Source organism: Numida meleagris, chromosome 6 (assembly GCF_002078875.1).
Source record: "Numida meleagris isolate 19003 breed g44 Domestic line chromosome 6, NumMel1.0, whole genome shotgun sequence".
NCBI lineage: Eukaryota > Metazoa > Chordata > Aves > Galliformes > Numididae > Numida > Numida meleagris.
Genome location: NC_034414.1, coordinates 44,403,655 through 44,409,654, shown reverse-complemented (window position 1 = coordinate 44,409,654; position 6,000 = coordinate 44,403,655). Strand labels below are relative to the sequence as shown.

General features: G+C 36.8%; 1 protein-coding gene across 2 annotated transcripts in view; it reads left to right on the top strand.

Annotated features, from left to right (window-relative positions):
* KCNK10 (potassium two pore domain channel subfamily K member 10) overlaps window positions 5,043-6,000 on the top strand; it is a 39,653-nt gene continuing 38,695 nt past the window's right edge. Inside the window, exon 1 of one of the 2 annotated variants that reach the window (XM_021403599.1) lies at window positions 5,043-5,153. The gene's annotated coding sequence lies outside the window, so the exon portion shown is untranslated. The other variant, XM_021403600.1, reaches the window with a different exon arrangement.

Genomic DNA, 6,000 nt, shown 5'->3' with positions numbered 1-6,000 from the left:
AAGCTTCTAATGCTAACTGCAGCTTGTGGCCATTTCAGAAGAGTGGTGGTAGGGGAGGGGCAAACAACTATAATACTCTGGCCTTTGAAATGAAATAAATGAAGCTCCTGCAAGGACACTGCACTAAATGCATCCTGCAGAACCCTTTCATCCCCCATTTCCTTATGATCAATTTTAGAAAAGGTAGGTTCTCCTATTTTAAGTGACCAGAGAAGCTGAACTGGACTTGGCTAGCATGTCACAGACCTTTCTGAGCCTTGGTGCTCCAGGTCTCTGCGGAAGATTCACACACTTGGCAAAATATCATATTTCTAAATGGAGGTAATGCTGTCTCCATCAGGAGTGCTAAAGAATGTACAAGTGCTGATAACCCAGCATAGGATCTTGTGAAAGCTGTTGGAAGGATGATTTGCTCATGAATTTTCTCTGAAATGGAGCTGCATGATCACATCCCTTTATAATTCAAATTCAACTTCCAGTTTTAAGACACAGATAAGAAAAACTCCATGGGAAATTTTGACTGCATGACTATGTAAATGTTTGAAGAAAACATTTCTTTTTTACTGAAAAATCTTCCCATCCTATGTGGATTTTGGGGAAACATAGAATTAGAATGATAGAATTAGAATTACCAAGGTTGGAAAAGACCTGCAAGATCATCCAGTCCAACATAGAGATACTTACCTTAAGATGCACATCAAATAGTATTTTTAATTGAACTGAAAATACTTTATTGTCTTCCTTGTCTGGATCCACTAAAATGAGAGATGTAATGTCCAGTAGTACATCTCAGAAATGTTGGCTGCCTGCAGAGAAGTATTGCAAGCTATGGGCCTGGTTTTAGTTCACTGAGTGAACCTCCTGGTCTGCTGGAAATATGCAGGCTTTCTACTCTTTTTTTACATTCATTTTGGATTGACTCATGTATTAAACTCAAAGCCAGCTACAGGGTTTATGAATGCCTAAGTCTATACATCCTCCATCTGTTTCTGTGCTGAATCCTATGAAGTCAATGTTTGCATCAGATGTGTCAAAAATACTCCATTATACTATCATAAAAGTATACACACATTCCTGTGTGTTCATGCAACATTGGTTCATGGAAGAAAATAAAAGCACTAAATAAGACATTCCATTAAATCTGACTTACATTTTTTCACAGATAGAAGTTGTGGCAGGAACAGCACAGAAAAGGGTCTGTACATTTAAAAAGATCATGTTTTTTTTTTTTTAATAAGCTGTTAAGAAACTCCTCTAAAACCAGGTTTCTTCAATATCTAGTATGTTCTTGGTATACTGGACAGGATAGTTACCTATATGTGGGTCAGTGTATCAAAGCCACTCTTATGTTTTCGTACTTAAAAGCGAGCTGAGCCTCCTCTCAGTAGTTTGGTACTTGTTTGAAGCCACCCATTTTAGGCAGCTGTACTTCAAACCTCTCTGTCTGGAGATGTTCCCTTTAAATTAGCACTATTTTCACAACCTTGTAGCAGGTTATCTCGCTCACCCTGCTGCTGCAAAGCAGGGCCACCTATACCCAGCTGTTTCTAACAGATGTTTGTCTAACCTGTTCTTAGAAACGTCAATCTCCTTATGCAATATATTCCAGGGCTTTAAAACCGTTAGAGCCCTCCATCACAGTGCCCAGTCTCAATCTCTCTTGCTGCAGCATGAACAATATTTGAATGTTGATTACATTGGAAATGGTGGTGATTCATCGATGTAGCATTACCAAATTCAGGCATTCAGAAATCGTGAGGAAAGTTCTGAAATTCATATGGTAGTTATGAAGAAGTACAACTTGAGTCTTTTTCTGCCATCCAGCTTCTGATTGTTGCTTACAAATCCTTCTCCTCAGCTGTGCTGAGAAAGCTGAGGTTTGCATGGCACTTGCTTGCCAAAGCTGTGGTTTAAAGACAACAGCAGATTAGCACTGTCCCCTGATAAATTGTAAGAATTGACAGGAAATGGAAAAGCCTTTCTTGATCACTGAATCATTTTCTAATGGGCCAGAACATGATTTTACCTCTGCAGAATATGCCTTAGGGAATAATATTTTTTTATAGATTAATATCTCGATGATGCTGCTGCCTTTGTGGAAATAAGAGATTTCTGACAACTGAATCTTTTCTAGACATAACATGTCCTGGTGGTGGCATGTTTCTGTTTCTGCAATGAAAATAAAATCTACTAATTTAGGTGATCAAATTCTTGAAGGTTTAATCTGCAGCCACAAACAAATTATTAAAGCAAAGTGTAAATGCAATAACAAAGGACAATTTTTAACTCAAAGCCATGTCTTATGCTGTGCTGTTTCAATAACAATGTTTTATGTGTTTTGTTTTGCTCCAGACTCCTGATGGTCAGTGAGAAAGCGCTTCTTTGATTCCTTTATTGTCAGAATTTAAGATTAGCAGAAATTTTAGGTATTTCAGCAGCTCACTTTACCAATGGAGAAACTGGCTGCACTGTTCAGAACATGTATCAAGTGCAGGCAGTGTGGTGTTCTTAGAGGTGAACAACTGTACAGATGCTAACTTTTAATTTGGTCTGTAATGCCAGAAACTTCCCTAGTTTTATTCTGAAATTTATCCAAAGCTTTCTCTCACTGGTTAAGGCCTGTGCCAACACACTGGTGTCTTCCTTTGAAAAAGGAAAGGTATGCTTTCCTTTGAGGCTGCTTGTCTACCAGTTTAGTGCATGCACATGAATGGAGTTTTGTCATTGTTTGTAATGATTTAACAAACATACATGGAAAAGACTCTGTTCTGGGAAAAGCCATTCTGAACAGCAGCTTGTTTTTAAGAACATGGATTAATAAGACAGGTATTCTACATTTATTGCGAATGAATCCTCTCCTCCTGTACTTTTGGTTTGTATCATAATCAAATCACAGAATATTAGAGAAACTTGCAAAATGTGGGAAATGAATTCCTTTGTTTCCAAGCAGTGAACCAAGCCAAGTATAGATAGAGCTAATAATGGAGCTCTATCAAGCGTTTCTGACCCTTTCATTATGATGCTTTATTTCTAGCAGTACATGATTTTATGATTCTTTGTCAGTCTGAACTTTTGAGTGCTGTTTTCCCATCTATAGCTTTTTGGGATGCTCAGGACTTCTCACTTTCCTTGATCCTGTTTTCTCACAGAGAGTGAGATAACTGCTGGAAGGAATATCTGCTCTGTTTTTTGGATAAAGTGTCTAACTGCTGCTTTAAATCTATCCTGAAGCATCTGAGGGGCTCTAACTGCAGTTGTACATTCTGTATCAGCATTGTAAGAAAACCATCTCTGTTCCCCATCAGTTGCTTAACTAGTTGCTTCAGTAGAGTCTTCCTGTGTATTCATCTATATGTGACAAAATAGGATCAACGTTTTTACATACATTTACAGTAACTATTACTAACATATATTTAGGATAACTATTACTAACAGCAGATGAAAGCCTTTAATGCAGTTATTATTAAAAGAGTTAACTTTTATTTTAGAGATAAGCAAGCCAAGCACATTAATCCTTTGAGCTGTTTAAACGAAACAATATTCAGAAGAACATTTTTGTTCCCTCTTCTGAACGTCCCATCTTGTTCTTAAATCAGTACAACATATTTTCCTTTAAAGAGAGAATAAAAAAAAAGCCATGATATCACTACAAAACTGTTATTAATATTTTGCCAGAATTATGACACGAATAAGAAACAACATTTATACTAGCAGAGAGGAAAAGAAAACTCACAAAAGCAGTTCTAACCCTACTATCTCTTGACCTCTTGTTCAGATGAGTAAAGATAAAATATTTGAGGGGTATCAAAGTCTGGAATCTTCCTACACTGAAATATCCCTCAGCCTAAATCAAAATGTGCCAGTCAAGATCAGTGGATAGCTGTGTGAATTCTTTACTCTTCTTACCACATGAACCATGGAATTCACAGAAGTTATGCTGGATGGATGTACACCAGCTAAGCCATTTCTGGGAATACTCAAATTTATCTTAGTTCAGTAAGCAGATGTTGTGATTCAGATATAAGATGTTTGCCTATAGAGGAAGGGAGGTTTCCTGCTCAAATTTATTCACACAACCTCTCCATTTTCCATTTCTTCTGAATTCTTTTCTGATATTTCCTGCTGGAACTCATTGCAGTGATTAAAATAATCCTTTCCTTAATGAGATCTAAAATGAAATAATTGATCTCTTTTACAAAAAAAAAAAAAAAAAAAAAAAAAAAAGTATCTTCTTTCCAATACTATTGTTCTTCTGCCTGTATTCACTTCAAGTTTGCAGAATTTATGTGAAATATGTGTGGATATAAGAGAGATTATCCTTTTAAGTTTCAAGTCACTCTATCTTAGCTGATACGTATTGGGAAACATTACTGATCTTTTGATGGCCAAACTAAGCAATTGTGCAAAAGGTATTGCAAAAATGAGATAACAGAAAGAGAATCCATCTCAGAGGCTTTTTGTCTGATCCTGGATCCTTTCTAAGGATATATCTGAAGATATATATGAAGAGAAATATTAATTGTAAGTGTAAAGCAAATTTAGGTTTATGAAGTTTATTGGTTATCAGCTCAGCTGGATGTTTTGTCCTCAGTGTGATGCTAAAGAGATGTATCAGTTCTAGGACAATGTGATTGTAATTAACAGCTGAGTTCTTTAAATTATTAAGTACCATAAAAAGTTTTCTGCTGGGAAGGAGTTGTAGGCCACCTCAAACTCAAGGTATAATCACACTGTAAGTTCAAATACTATAGAATTTGCATACACTGCCACTCTGCTCATATGCTGTAAATTCTTCTGCTTTACTTTCTGAGCATAACAACAAAGAAGCTTTGGGAATAAAAGTCCAGAGAATGCAGTTAAGTTGACTGCATTTTATTAGTAATCTGATTTAAGTCTAAAATGAAATAAATTAAATAAATGGTTTCAAATAAATTATAGGTCAGTGACAGCTGCACTGTGGTAAGATTACAGCAAGGATGTTTAAAATAAATTGAGCAGATTTAAATCCTTCATGTGGTACCATTACACCAGTAGATGCTGAGGAACCTGGCCTTGTTCTGCCATTGCTACCACTAACAATAGAGAGGAGGGAAGTGTGGTGCTGAGACCCCTGAACTAGCTGAGGGTAAGCCAGCTGTGATTTGGATGCACTGGTAACTTGGCATAATGATTAGGATAATAAGTCTAGCTGAAAGTCAGGGCTCATTAGCTCAGATGTGGTGCTAGGGTCATGCAGCAATACAATCTCAGCCCCAGGCTGGTAGGTCTGCCATTCATCTTGGTGTGCTTATTTCACTCTACACCATGCTCTGTTTTGCCCTGAGAGGCCATACTGGTTTGGGCATATCTAGTTATATTCTTAAGTTTAAAATAAATCTGACAAATTGAAGGTCCCTGTTCATGCTTGGCATATGAGAGTGACTTGGACATTCAGGTAGCTGGAGTATGCTTTGGCTTAAGAACGATTTATTCTAAAATTTATGAAGTTGCCATGCTTTAGGAAAATTTTTAGAAGGGATGTTTTTGTGGATAATTGTAAATAATAGAGGACTGTTTTTTTCTGGTGTGGCCAACAGCAGTTTGATTTGCAAAGCATTTTCTGTTTCTCTCAATACTGGGCCAGTAGCAATCACTTATTGTTAACAGTTATATTTCCTAGCACAGTTGTTACTATTTTTATAACATTTTAAGGACATAAATACCTGCAAAGGTCCCTCAGCAAAGATGACCTTGTGTAATGCGTATCCTAACTAGTAAAGATGTTCATGTTCTTATTGGATAAATGGTTTTCTGAATCTCCCTGAAGTTTTCACTTACAAAGCTAGTCTGTCCTGTTCTAGAAGCAATGGGTAAAAAAACCCTTGAAGTGACTTAGGTATGAATGTACAAAACGCATACGGACCCTTCCAGGTGAGAAGAGTAATACTTATGTGAATAACGTGGTTGATGCAACTTGAAAATGGTATTTAGGAAAACTGTATATGAAAATCAGGCTGACAT